The sequence below is a fragment of the Alligator sinensis genome, unplaced genomic scaffold, assembly GCF_000455745.1.
Source record: "Alligator sinensis unplaced genomic scaffold, ASM45574v1 scaffold743_1, whole genome shotgun sequence".
Taxonomy (NCBI): Eukaryota; Metazoa; Chordata; order Crocodylia; family Alligatoridae; genus Alligator; species Alligator sinensis.
Window position 1 is genome coordinate 625,326 of NW_005842512.1, and position 13,630 is coordinate 638,955.

Here is a 13,630-nt window from a genome sequence, read left to right on the forward strand (position 1 = left end):
TTCAGCAGGTGTGTGTATTCCAGATATCCCTTACAAAGGATCCATGTGCTAATTAGCCCCACGCTCATGACTAGAAGTGGGTGTTCTTGTCATGAGTCCTGCTATCCTCCAAAAATATATAAGCAGATGAGGCATAGGGCAACCTGTTTTGTCACTGCATCATGGAGGGCAGGGCCACACTAATATACTATAGGTTGAGAGAGGGGCTGATAGAGGGATTCTGGATAAACTGGGGCCCTGTTTGGTGATGCTTGCTAGATACTGAAGGCTAGTGAAGAAACAGGAGTCATTAGAAATGGGTAAGAAAGGCTCAGCTCAGCTGTGAGAGAGAAGAGGAAGTTGAAGTATATGCAGTATAGTGGCTCACCATAACCTGAAAAAGAGTCAGCGCTGAGGTGGACTGCACTCACTGGGTACTACTCTATATTTTTTCAGATGAGCTTCACCAACATATCCTTGTAGATTCCCATCAGCATTTTTGGGGAGGGTGCTGGAACAAGGTCTGGTCTCTCCAAGCATTGGCTTGATATTGCAGTATCTCCAGGGCTGGTGCTCATTGGTTCCTGCAACTGCAAAAAAGTTCCCACCAGCATGTTTGCCCCAAGCGGGCCATGCACTTTATAAACATGCTCGGTATTATCTGTATTTAATCTGCTTCATTGTTGGTTTCTGTTACTGAGCACATGCTGCTTTTTGCAGCAGTTCTAAGATAGGCAGTGCATTTAATGTGGTTTCCTTGTATGCAAATATAAGACAAGGGGGTTTTTTTTCTCCAAGTTGATTGAAGGAAAACACCTCGTCTTATATTCGAGTAACTGTGGTATATCTTCGACCTGTTGCTTACTCCATGGCTTTTATTCATCCTCAGGGGTCTAACTTTAGTGTCCAAGCACAAGCAGAGGGTAATTTTCCCATTCTTGGGATGTGGTCTGCTTGGCTCTGTTAAAGTGCTGCATTCAGTATTCCTTTTACCTCTTAAGGCAAGGGTATACTACATATAATTTATTATTTAGTAGTTCAGTTACAGTATCACCTATCAGCTATAAATATAGCCTCTTCAGATAACAAAATGTCTTCCTGTTTGTACTGGTGATATGACTGCAACCAAGCTCTGTAACCAGGATAAATTCTGGCCCATCCAAAATGTTATTCCAGTTACAGAGCACAGTTGAAGTCAGGGCCACTTCTAGTTGTTTCAGAGGACAGCCTGTCTGTAATCAATTATTAGCCTAACTTGCTTTATTTTGTGGTGTAGATGGGTATTAAGAAACCAGCCATGTTTCCTGTGCATTTAGTATGCTGAAAGAGTAGGCACTCACATTTCAGACCTTGTAATAGTTCTCAAGCAACCTTTGGGCTAGATTCTGTTTTGATTTACTATCAGACCTCAATTACTCCACTCTCTTCAATGAGGTTATTTCACAGGAGGGAACAAGAGCAGCACAGGCTGTTCACTATGGAATATAGACGGTGGTAGAGTTTACCACGATGTTCCCCAGGCCTGTAGCCACTCCTGCTGCACTCCTTCCATATGTTCCAGAGAGCATTCAGAAATGATATTGTTGGGTATGGCAAACGGATTGTATCAATTAGAGGATGAATGCTGCTGTTTCTGAAAGAATTGTGCCTCCCTGAGGCACAATCTCTGTCTACCTACCCTCAGGACTATTTGCACCATTTAGCCTTATCCTTAAGCATAAAAATGGTTGAAAATATTCAGAGGCAAATACACTTTGCTTCATAGAAACAGGCACAAACCAGAAGTCTGTTTCAGAGATCCCAGGCTCTGTGAAATAGTGTTGCATGACTAGTATTCAATTAAATGATTAGTTTCTATGACTGGCAGATGCAATTTGGGCAACTACTAAAATTAATGGAAAGTCTCTGGTTAATTAGAGTGGGCTTCTGTGTAGTTTGAAGTCTAGGGGGCTCTGGAAGAAGAAGTCTTTACCTCCAAAAGCATTTGAAAGGCTACTGAGCAACAATGGGAAACCTGTGGTACAATGAGAAAGATCCATATTCCCCAACCCCCCAGTTCAGAAACATATTCCCCAATCCCCCAACCTTGGGGATTATTCAAATGTAGAGTTTAAATTTGGTTAATTTATAAAGGAGGTATTTATAAAATTTGGATCAGATATGAATTTCAGATACCCTCTGACTTTTGGAGATATTCAGATCCGCAGCTGAGGCTCTGCCTAATATGGGGCATGTTGTCCTCCGGGCAAAGAAGAAATGTTTATATCATATTAAAAACTAACGCTGTTTATTTTTTGTAAAAATGTTAAGTATGTCTCATGATTCTTTTAAGTCCACATTCTGTATTACAAGTAAATGGAAAGAAATGCAAGTGGTGGTGGTGGGGTTATTATTATTATTATTATTTTTTTGGTGAATAATTTGTTTGCCAAAAAATGTAGTTTCAGGGACACCAAAAATTGTTTGCCAGTATCATCAATGTTTTTTGCCTGAAAAAATGGGAACATTTTTGAGAACATCAAAATATTTTACTTCAGCTTTTTGCAACAGAATGGTTTGGGGGTTTTTTTTCATTTTGGAATGATGTTTTTATTTTGAAACTAATCTAACGTTAAAAATGATAAAAGAATAAAAATAATCACAAATGGTGAAGTAATCCAAAACTAGAGAGAGGGAGAGAGTGTTTTGGCTTACTTCACCATTTGTGATTAATTTTTTCCTTGATTGGATTGAATAGAACATTTAGAGTTGACCCAAAACAAAAATGTTCTGCTTCCGCCTCCCCCAAAACTTCCATTTTTTGGATGACCCAATTTTTTTAAAATTCAGTTTGGGTTACTGAACCAACAATATCTGTCGTTCACATGGCTCTACATATAGAATAGTACAACTATTTCTATTTTGACTTGCAAGATCCTCATTCTGTGCTCATCTTTTGAGTATCAGTGCTTGTTAGCACTGTGTTAGGTACGTTCGGTCTCCCATTGAAATGAGCCTTGTCATTTTTATACAGTTCCCTTGTGCCAAATGAGTGAAGTTGTTAACCACAGGAGCATTCCTGTGTCCATGCCATGTAGTGTGCTGAATGCTTGATAAGGACTGAGACCTTAATCTTGCTCCTAAATTCTATGGGAAGTCAGTGCAGAGTTGAGCAGTGTGTTGCCCTTACCAAAGGCTGTGTTGTGGAGGAGACATGCATTTGGCAGTAGCTGGAGTTCCCTAAGACCTGAAGTCATCATGGCCATGCTGCTGCAATCCAGCTGAATGTGTGATGTAGATATCAGCAAGTGAGGTCACAGTCCCAATCAGAGATGACCAAAGTGTGATTTGCAGATGCTGCTATGCAAGAGGTTAGCACCAGCAAGGAATCCAAGAGACTAAACTGGACAATTGTGTGTGTACATCTTCAAGCAAAAGAGACTGCTGTACTCTTCAAGAATCTTTCCTCTGCTCACTAGTATCACCTCTGTCTTGCCAGCTGTACTTCATCCATGAGCTGATCTTGTCCGACTGTCTGCTTTGCTTCCTGTCTACCTACAGTGCTTTTAGGATGCCAAGTCCTGTGGTATCTAGGTTCATGAATCCTGTAACTACATAAAACTGTTTTCATAGGCTTATTTCAAGGAGATACAAACAATGTTGTGGCAGAAAATGAAACTAGAAAGAGGTGATAAAAAAATAAGAGGGCACCTGGACACAAAACCTATTTTTCAGTATTCTTTCTGGGGTTCAGTTTTTTAGTGTAATCTAGTGGTTTTTCCAAACCCTGATTAAAAAAAAAAAAAAAAAGTCTAAGAATTTGTGTTGATGAGTGATGGGCTGTTTGGACCCCCCAGGGAATATTAGCAAATACAGGCACATCTGTCCTACAATCTTCTACTTGTATTTTTGCTGCATAATTTACATTAGAAAAAACGTATTTGGCATGACCTGAGGGTAAAACTCAAGTTTGGCACTTAAAATTGCATGTTTTTCATATTCCCCAAACCCACTAATGCAAGTTCCTCAACCTCAAGTATGTATCTCAGGGGTATGGTAGGTCAAAAGAGTTAGTCAGTTGGCTTCTAAAGAAATATTCCTGGCTTGGGTCAGTGATAAAAAGAAAAAAAGTGCTATCCAAGAAAATCAGGTGTGGAAAATCCTCATTATTGGTACAGGAATAGGTGTTATGTATATTTTTGGTTTTAATACACTTTAACTGCTGCTGCTTTGTGGCACTCTATATTTTGTGTTATTGTTTGTAGGTGGGTCTGGAGCATATCCAACTGGCAAACTAGATATCCAACTGCAGCACCACAAATATATACAGTTCACTTCTTGTGCATTTGTGTCATTTCTCATCATTGCCTTGGCCCTGGAAAAGCATCTTGTGCAGTTGGATCCTAAGATGTTGACGTAGCCCCCTGTGATGTGATTCAGTATGGACATAAGAATCTACTTGTGGATCTTTTCGGAGGACTGAGGCTTTATTTATACAAGTCTTTCCCAAACAACAAGTCAGAATAGTGTATCTAGTCTCATCATAGTAATAAAATAAAAACAAAATTCAAGAACCATTTTGATTATAAATTAGCTTCAACATCAGATCATTTGTGAAATCACAGATTTAAAGGCTTTACTTGTTGATAATAAGAGGCGCAGAGCCAGAGTGGCTATTAATGTTCAGTGTCTGATGTGCTTCCCATACCAGAATCTCCATTGCCAAAATGCATTGGGTCTAGTAAGCTATAGAAATCGATTGATCATTTTTAAAACAGTTGTATGGATATTTTTGTCTTTGTTCCTCTTCTGTTTTGCTTAGTTTCATTTCTTGTCTTTGAAGGTGTTTCCTACTTTATTTGAAAGAAAAGAGGCAGTCAACCCGCAAGTGACCTCACAGCTTCTGAAAAATCTTCATGGTAAAGGATAATCTGGGACTCCCTGTTGAAGAGCATAGTGAATGTTGTGAGTTATTAACTGCAGTACTATCCTTTGCAATAATGTTTTTTGGTATGGATTTCTGCATTGCGGTGTTTAATGGGGTCTTGGCTATTATGAAGTTTTGGGCACCTTAATTCTTGTTGAAGCAACTAGAGTTTCTGCTCCTAGACAAGATGCTTTTTAATTCAGTTTTTAAAATTCTGCTTCTAGCATAGAGGGAACAGACCTGAAAAATGTTGTTGGGTTTCTTTTTCATGAGAGCGATGCCATTTGGCTTAACACAGTTAATTATACACTGCTCTCAGCTTCTCAGGTAAATGTATAAATTCTGCTTATGAGGGGCTTATGACTGTGTGGTTTAAAAAGAAAATAATGATGTGGGGGAAGGGTCATCATGCAGGATATAAAATACAGGAGTATACACACTCAGACACACAATTTGATTTAAATACTTTGTTCATTTTCAAGTGAGAAGAAAGCAACTTTGGGCACTTTTTTGTATCCTTTGTATCAAAAGTAGTGTATATATGTTATTTTGATAAGGATGTTGTTTTAAAAAGTGGCTCTCGTATAAATTCTTTCCTCTCCTTATCTCACAAATGCCCATTCATGCGAATGAGAGCTTACGTTTGTGTATGTAACGAGGCAGCTAAAGTATCAGTCCTGCCATCTTTAATAAATGAAAATATTCCCATGAGGAAAGGAATATTCCCTTCCTCAGCACAAATGTTTTTATGTTCAGCATCTTTCTTTCTGTGTTAACTGCTTTCTGGGCTGTGAAGGGCAGTCTATGCAGAAATAAATTTCTACCAATAGGCTTGTGTTTCTTATGTTCCCCTGTCAGGTCTGAGTGTAACTCATGTTCTTGTCTAGGAGCAAATGATCAGAATTCTGGTGTTCAGAAAATGCAGGAGTCCTTCTGCCCACATTAATAAGATAGCTACAGTTTCTTCCAGAGTGGGCAAACAAATTTCATTTTAGTAAGCCCACTTGAACATCCTCTAAATTGTGTGTTTAAATAACAAAAATTATTACTATGGAACCCCAAATCCAGTGGTTTCTGCCACAACACACTTCTATTTTCACTCCTGACTGTCCAGTTTTTCTTAGGAGGTTTGGAAATGCTTGAGTTTCATAATTGTAGCACATTATAATGATATTGAAGTCATCCTATCCTCTTGATATAGTCCAGTTTACAGTCTTAAACTAAGGCTGCTGGATGTAGTTAGAAATGTGCATGTGTGGAGCTGAAGAATATAACTAGAAAAGTGATTTGATTTTTAATTTATAATGGAAAATGAGCACAATTACTTTATTTCCCACTGGATGTTTGCCCTTTACATCCAGGTACCCATAAAATGATATTTTCAGCCAACTCTAAAGCAAAGCTGAGGAATGGGAGTCAGTGAGCAGTGTTTCATGCCACAAAGGAGAGACACATGGCGAGGCTTAGCAGAGGTTCTTGAATAATTCTCCAGACGGTCCTTCATTTTGCTTCAGGGTTTTACGATCATTAAGAAAAATCTCCATAATCCTCCCAAAATAATTTAGCTGTTGCCAACTTTGCAGTTCTGAACCTGACATGAGACCGTGAGGTCTGATTATAGCCTCTGGTTCAGTGGGGCTTGCCCTCCATCTCCCTGGGGCTTACATATTTCCCTTTGCTCAGCTGCTTCTTTCTAGGTTGTTGGCTTCATGAGTCAGACTGAGAGAGGAAATGAGTGGGAGCCCTCTCCCAAGGGCCACACACAAGTAGATGTCAGATTAGATTTTGAAGATGCTCAGAGCTTAGTTGTCCTTCTCTTTGCTTATATTTTTCGCTCATCAGTAAAATACTTTATTGTTCTGATTATAAGTTGACCTCAATTTTTCAGGTTTAATTGTAGAAAAATCTTCTTTTCCTCCTGAATTGAAGTTGACAACTGTAGATGAAGGCTTGGAACTTTTATTGCCCTTAAAATCTCTCAGGAGGATCAAATAACCAAGGAAAGGACCCCAAAGTGTTAAATGTACTGGAAAACACTAAAATGAAAACCGCACTATAAAAATTCTGACTTGGTATTTTCATTGCATTTACAAAATACAAAAAAGACTTGTCAGTACAAAAATCAAGTCTGAGTCTGTTGGGGGCCCAATTATAGGACAACCCTATGCATAAACTGAGTGTGGGTTTGTTTTTTTTTATGGTTCTTTTGGAGGAAAGAAATGATAGACTTACAATCAGAACAATACATTAGCTAACAGTATTGATATCTTTAACTAAGAAGCTTAATAATGCTAATTAATAAATAAAAGCAGCCTGTATAACTTATTCCTTTAAGCTTTCTGTATGTTCAGATAGACGTGGCTGTATTAGGTACCCTGTCTTCACACTTTGAAGGTTCCTTTGCAGCTCTAAGGATTCACTTGCAAAGGAAGAGTCTAGGGTACAGCATGGCAGTCAGAAAGAAAAATGCCATGTTTACTTGCATACAAAACACCCTGAAATCAGATGCACAGCTTGTTTTTGGAAATCAGAATAAAGGAAAAAAGATTTTTTTCCAGCGTTATAGCAACATGGAGCAGGAACAGACTAAAATGCATGCAAGGTTGTGAAATAAGAGAAGAAAGACTAGGAGTAGCTACCAGATGGCAAAACTGCTGGAAGAAAGGTTAGCTAACTAGTGAAACATTCAGAACATTAAAAAGGATTTGTGATCATTGACACCAGTGGAGTGAAGAACAAATGAGCCATTAAGTCAATTGACTCCCTCAGCTGTCTAAAAATAAATGCCACTGCTGTTGTCGGGCAGTTGGTTTTGGAGCAGGAATCAAAGCTTTTATTCTGGGCAGAAAAAAACAGCTTTCCTGCTTAGGACATGCACCCCTATTATGGGGAAAAGATGCATGTAAATGTGGAACTAGTGTGCAAAGCTGCAGGGATAGCAATAGATTTTTCTTAGACATCTCTACTGAATGTCATGGTAGGGGTATTTCATGGAAAAGGGAGTATTCTTCAGAGGACTGTGTGGATTTCCCTAACCGGACTAGCCCTGTGAACTCTCCTGGGGAGATAATCACGAACAGTGGTAAAATGCAAGGTGGCAAATAAGGCAACAGCACTAACTTAGAGGAGATGCAACAATAGCAGCCATTGCTGCTGCCACTGCCCAGGGTGCAAACTTCCTAGTTATGCCTCTGATCACAAATCATGATAGAGGTTGTAGTATCTGTGCAGTATAGTCCCTGTCTGATTACAGTCTGTACCATCTTAAGCTTCTGAATGAAGGCAAAGGTGGTCTCCTCTTGGATACATTTTATGGGTCTCCTGGTCAGGTGATAAAGACCTGAGTAACTAGGGTGAGGCCAGTGGTTTGAAAGAGTCTTGTCAAGGCATCTGGGAACAGCAGCTTTTTGGGGATTATTGGTAGTGGATGGAGAGCACTTTAAAAGTCACCGGGGGGGCGTGTATCCTGTCACACTGTTTCATCTTAGCAGACAGTACTGCAAGAACTGGAGGCAAGGAACCAAGCGCCCTGCCTTTCCTAACAGAGACCAGAACACATGTAACAGGGATTGGTACTTGTTTAGGAAATATGATCATCACCTTGGTGTTTTTAGAGCATCATTGTTCCCTTTTTACTTTAGTTACAAAGATGTGTGCTCATGGTCCTTTCTTTCTTGTGTCCTTGTGACGGGTATTTAGCAGAATTCACAGGTTCATTCAAATCCAACGGGCCTCCACCATGAGTGCTTCTGTTATAGCCTCAGGGATTTATTTGGTAGCCATGTTGGTCTGAGACAAAAAGAAATGCAGAACTCTAGAATGCTTGGTTGAGAGAGACCTTTTATTAGACCTACTAAGCCTGAAAGCTTGCAGAAAAAGGTAATTTTTTCTGCTCCAGCCTTGAACTCTCAACCTCAGAACTTCTAGCCACTTGTCCCAGTGTGCATGCCACCAGAACAGGGTTATGCTTATGGCAAGGTGTGTTGAGACCAATTGGGCATTCTCATGATGAACAGTAGTTGTTCTTTTTCTTACAATCCATCGTTTCAGCACCAGTTCCATTTTAGAGACAAAAATACATGTGAATTAAAACCAGGACAATGTATCCACCTAGAAACTTTGTTTAATAAACAGTACCATTTTTCTCCCTCCCTTTCTCTCCCTCCTTTCCCTTCATTTGAATGAAACAAAATTCTGGGCTAGTAGAGCAGTTTGCTTATACAAATTAAGTCCATGTCCTGCTTTTGCAGAGAGAAAGGGAGCGGTCATGAAGATCCCTTAAGAAGGAATGTTGTTTCTCTCTGAGGGATAAATACAAAGAAAGGTAGGGGGTTTGCTCCTTCTGTGGTAGCTTGTGTTTTCCAACATAAGATTCTGGACTGATGGTTTCCCAGTAGGGTTTAGATATGCTGAATTAATGTGGTTTGCCTAAGCCTTGCAAATGTGCCCTTTTGCTTTTCAGAATGCTATACACAGGGTTTGAAACATGCATGCTCTTGCAAGAGCAAACAATAAACTCATCATGTCCCTTGCTGAAGGTATTTCTTTATATTTGTTGCCCTGGTGCCAGATCTCCTTGGCACAGTTTGTGAGAACTGGAAAACAAATACCGAAATCATCTGTGTGTCAATAAGTAAAATATCCTCAGCTGGTCTCTCTCTGTCGCAGTTATTTAGAGCAAACTGCAGATGGCAGGCTAGTAAACATCCTTGTTCCTTGCTGTGACAGGCTTTTTAATGCTCAGCTTTGATGGTGTTTGCCTTGTGGGAGTGCAGTCTGAGCAAGGATCTTAAGATTAGCACTACCAAGTTTTGCACCAGTTCTGTTTCCTTTTGGAAGCATAAACTTTCCCTTCCCTGCTCCTTCCTTTTTACTGCTCCTTGTATCCTGGTCCTATTTCATTCATACTCCTCCACCCCGCCCCTCCTTATTGCAAGCTGTTTTTTCTGGCACCTTCACCTTTGGCAGGGGTGGTCAATGAGCAACTCCTCCTGGAGCTGATGTCAGTGCTGCTTCCTGAATTAGCTGGCAAGGTTCACTGAAGTCCAGGCACACCCTTTCCCTAGAGCAAGCGCCACCTTCTTTGCATGCCCAGGCTTCCACTGGTGTGTACTGGTGGCAGCTGCTACAGCCCCTCAAAGAGAAGGGATAAGCCTTAAGTAGAAACAGATCATGAAAAACATAGGCTAATGACCCTTTTTTAGTTCTGTTCTCAGTGCATCAAGTCTTCCCTGGGGCTTGATCCTTAGGCTGGATTGCAGTATTGTTTGAAACGTTGCAGTTATATGCTCACACAATGGCAAACTGTGCAGCCCTTGGGGAGAAGTTTGGACACACGCTTTCAAGTGTCAGAGGTTTGTTACTGAACTCTTTTTGCATCTGTGTGCTAACCACTTCAGGGTACAAGACAGAAATCCCCTGCTCCCAACAAAGAGACAGAGACTGCATGTTTCCACTCTCACAAATAACTACCCTGGATGTGGCCATTTCATATTTATAGGGATGATGTGTTGGGGGGGTGCAGGGAGGGAGAACAAGAATTGCTGTCGTTTGAAAAATGTCTCTCTGAAACGGCAGTAATTTATTCCCAGGCATTATACTTGCTTAAGAGCTACAGACAGCTGCAGCTTCCTTTAAATAGCAATAGCACTCTATAGGCATGCTATAGATAGGGCTTCAGGTTTTTGACATTTCTCTGCCAAAAATCAGAAGTATTTCTCACCAAATAAATGTTTATTCTGAAAGCTCTGTTTCCTGGTGTTTATTTTGCCTCCCGTGCTTCTGAAGGACATGTGAGAACAGCTCAAGACCGATGGGCTGGGAGAAGAAGTTGAAACCTTTTGGTTGCCTTGTGTGCTATAGAAATCATTTAACAGTAAGTCCAAACTTTGCATCTAGAAGATCTGTAGGTGGTAAATATTGGCTTAAAGTGAAAGCTGGAAAAAAATTCTGAGCACAGCTACTGTGTGTATAGAAAGCTAAGATAGGCCATTGTGAATGATGGCTCCTTGTTTCCATCAAGGGAGTCATCATGATAATGTCTTAAACAGCAAGCATCTATTTGACTCAGCAGAACTGGACGCCTGTATTCATGTCTGCACAGCCTCCCTACACTCTCCTACTCATGTTCTATAGTCTCCATCTCCCAGGCTCTTCACTGCCTTCTTATGACTCTTTCGAACTGTGTGGCTGTGCTTGGCGGCATAACGGGACCTCCAGGTCCTGGGCAGCAATTACTCAGGAAGCAGCACACCCAGCTATTAGTTGTGTTAGTGGCTATTCTTGCTCCTGCCAGAGGCAGTATCTGAGGCTGCTGCCTCAGTGATGCCCCCTTTCAGTGATGTTACTGGTGCCTTCTTCCCCGTCTCAGCTGCTCTTCTGCTAGCTTCCTAACACTTTCCATGCAGTGCTGCCAGCTTCTACCATCCCAGCACAAGGTTCTGTCGTTGAAGCAGCTGTGGCTGCCAGAACCTCATGATCCATGAGTATGACATTGTTCTTGTAAATTATGGGATATTTTCCCTCTGTATTCATGGGTTACAGTATACAATCCATGTATTAAAGTAATTTCTAGTTAAGTTATTCATTGCTTTCTCTTGCTTTCTTCTCAGCCTATATAGCTTCCAAAGAACTGGAAAGTTGTAATTTCTCCAGGGCTAAAATCCAAGTCTTTGATAGGCAGACATGATGTCTGGGGCCACTACATGTTGCTGCTGGTTGTCAGCATTCTAAAACTTATCCTGCGGAGCAGAGAAAGCTGGGCACAAAGCCTCTTCTCTTCTCTTCCTACAGGAAGCTCTTGTTTCTGTCTTCATTGTCCTCCAAGCATGGTTGTAAGTTTAAGATACTCTAATTCGGATTGAAGATAGTTTTTGCTTGAGCAATCAGAATATTTTTTGGCTATTGTTGTAACTCCCATTCCAGCTTCTCATGGTCAGTCTGATTGGATGATTTGCCTTTCAGGCCAAGTAGTGCATTGGATCAAGCAAGCGAAGTAGATAAGGCAAGTTCATTTTTTTTTTTATTGCTTATAATGCTTTGGTGGGTTGCATCATTATCTGTGAATAAAATGTGGCTCCCGAAATGCAACAGTGCATTCTGGTTACTCTTGTTTTGGATGCAGAGATGCAGTTTGCAGAGGTTTAGGTTTGAGAGATCAGTTTCCCTTAATTTGAGCAACTTGCCACGTACACTAATATGGACCACCATGAGCTGAGTTCTTCTCTGTGCAGACAACAGCGCTGCATTATAGCTATTCCGTTGGATGCCTTTTGGGCATGGTGCTCAGCTGAACTAAGTTTGGGAGTCCCCACTGCTCAGGGACCAGTTTTGTCACCGTTCAGCATCTTTTTTTCTTCACAGCTTGGCAGGGCTGCTGCCTCTGTGCAGCACCGTTGGCAATCTGTTTCCCTGGACCCACAATGACGCCAGTGGTACTTAGCAACGCATTGGTAAATGCTTATAGTTTGGGTGGTGATAGCATGAAGGGAGTATCAGTTAAGCTCTCTTTCATAAGGGAATTTTCCACTTTTGTATGCTGGGCATGCATCCAAGAGGAGAGGTGGATGTCACTGGTGTGCTAGTTAAAAATGAATGTGGACCAATGAGCCGTTCTACTAAAAATACTATTCTGTTGAGAATAACGTGCTCATTCACATCTGTTACAGGCTCAGTCCCAGCCTGCAAAGTGCACTGGTTTTGTCCTGTATGTACTGGTAAAGATGTTCAGTGGTCTCTGAGAAATTGATGATGTTGCTGCTCTATGTTTTTTTCTGAATGAGTTTTATGTTCCTGGTTGTTAATCAGCATTGGTGTTCCTAGTTATAGACACTGATAAATGTTTCAGAGGCATCTGATGGCATGGAGGTCAAGGGAGAGAAGATAAAGCAGCACGTTACCAGGATTGCTCTTGGCTCCTTTCCCTGTTGACATGTCAGAAGTAGAGACAGTGTCGTGTAACCCAAGGAGACATAGTCTTTCATTTAGCTGCAACGGATTCTCTCAGCCGCTCTTTAAATAACAGAACAACCTAAATCAAGTTTACTGCAATCAGTTGCAATAAAAAAGACCCACTTAATTTTATTTGTGCATAAAGATGGGAGCGGATCTTGTCAGCTATCCATTAGCTTCTGAGCTGGCTAACCTTCACTTCAAATTGGGATGACTTGGAGTTCTCTTTGTTTTACTAGATTGTAGATTCAAGGCAGCTCTCACTATTGCTGTCTGCCACAGGAACTGAAAAGGCGGTTGAAAATGAGATGAGCAAAACAAGGACTGCAGAGGCTTCCTTAAATCATGGAAATCTGTGGACAGAACTGATGTATGAGCCGTACAAGGTGAAAACTTCAGAAATGGAGGCCAGGGGCAAATTGTGCTTTAAGCTTTGATCTGTGTGGTTTTTCTCTCTGACAAATATAGCAGGTTTCCTCAACGTCTTGATTCAGCATTTCTGATGTAAATAATTCACAAAAACAAACACAAGGTGATACAAAATGTGAGAGGTGGGAATGAGTTTGACACACAAAGAGGAGCATTTGTGAGGTGCGCATACAGCCCTAAGAGTATGTTGCAGGACTCCACACAGTAGCTTTTGTGTGGGTTTAGGTTTGTTTGTTTGTTTTGGGGGAAGGAGTTAATTTTTGTTTTGCTCTAAGATCAAACACTTGGGGTTGCTTTGTTAAAAGTAGAATCAACTCCTGTGGGCCTAAAGCCAAGCAGCAACTCTTCCTAATTTAATTCATGTTA

At 40.8% G+C, this 13,630-nt stretch overlaps 1 protein-coding gene across 11 annotated transcripts in view; it reads left to right on the forward strand.

Annotated features, from left to right (window-relative positions):
• Positions 1 to 13,630, forward strand: part of ATXN1 (ataxin 1) — a 272,506-nt gene that overhangs the window by 164,864 nt on the left and 94,012 nt on the right. For 7 of the 11 annotated variants that reach the window (XM_025213217.1, XM_025213216.1, XM_025213215.1 and 4 more), the window contains one exon: positions 4,802 to 4,923. The gene's annotated coding sequence lies outside the window, so the exon portion shown is untranslated. Of the gene's footprint in view, positions 1 to 4,801; positions 4,924 to 9,135; positions 9,210 to 11,848; positions 11,890 to 13,078; positions 13,222 to 13,393; positions 13,427 to 13,630 lie in introns of those variants that run through there. The other 4 variants (XR_003095869.1, XM_025213214.1, XM_025213220.1 and 1 more) reach the window with 4 other exon arrangements.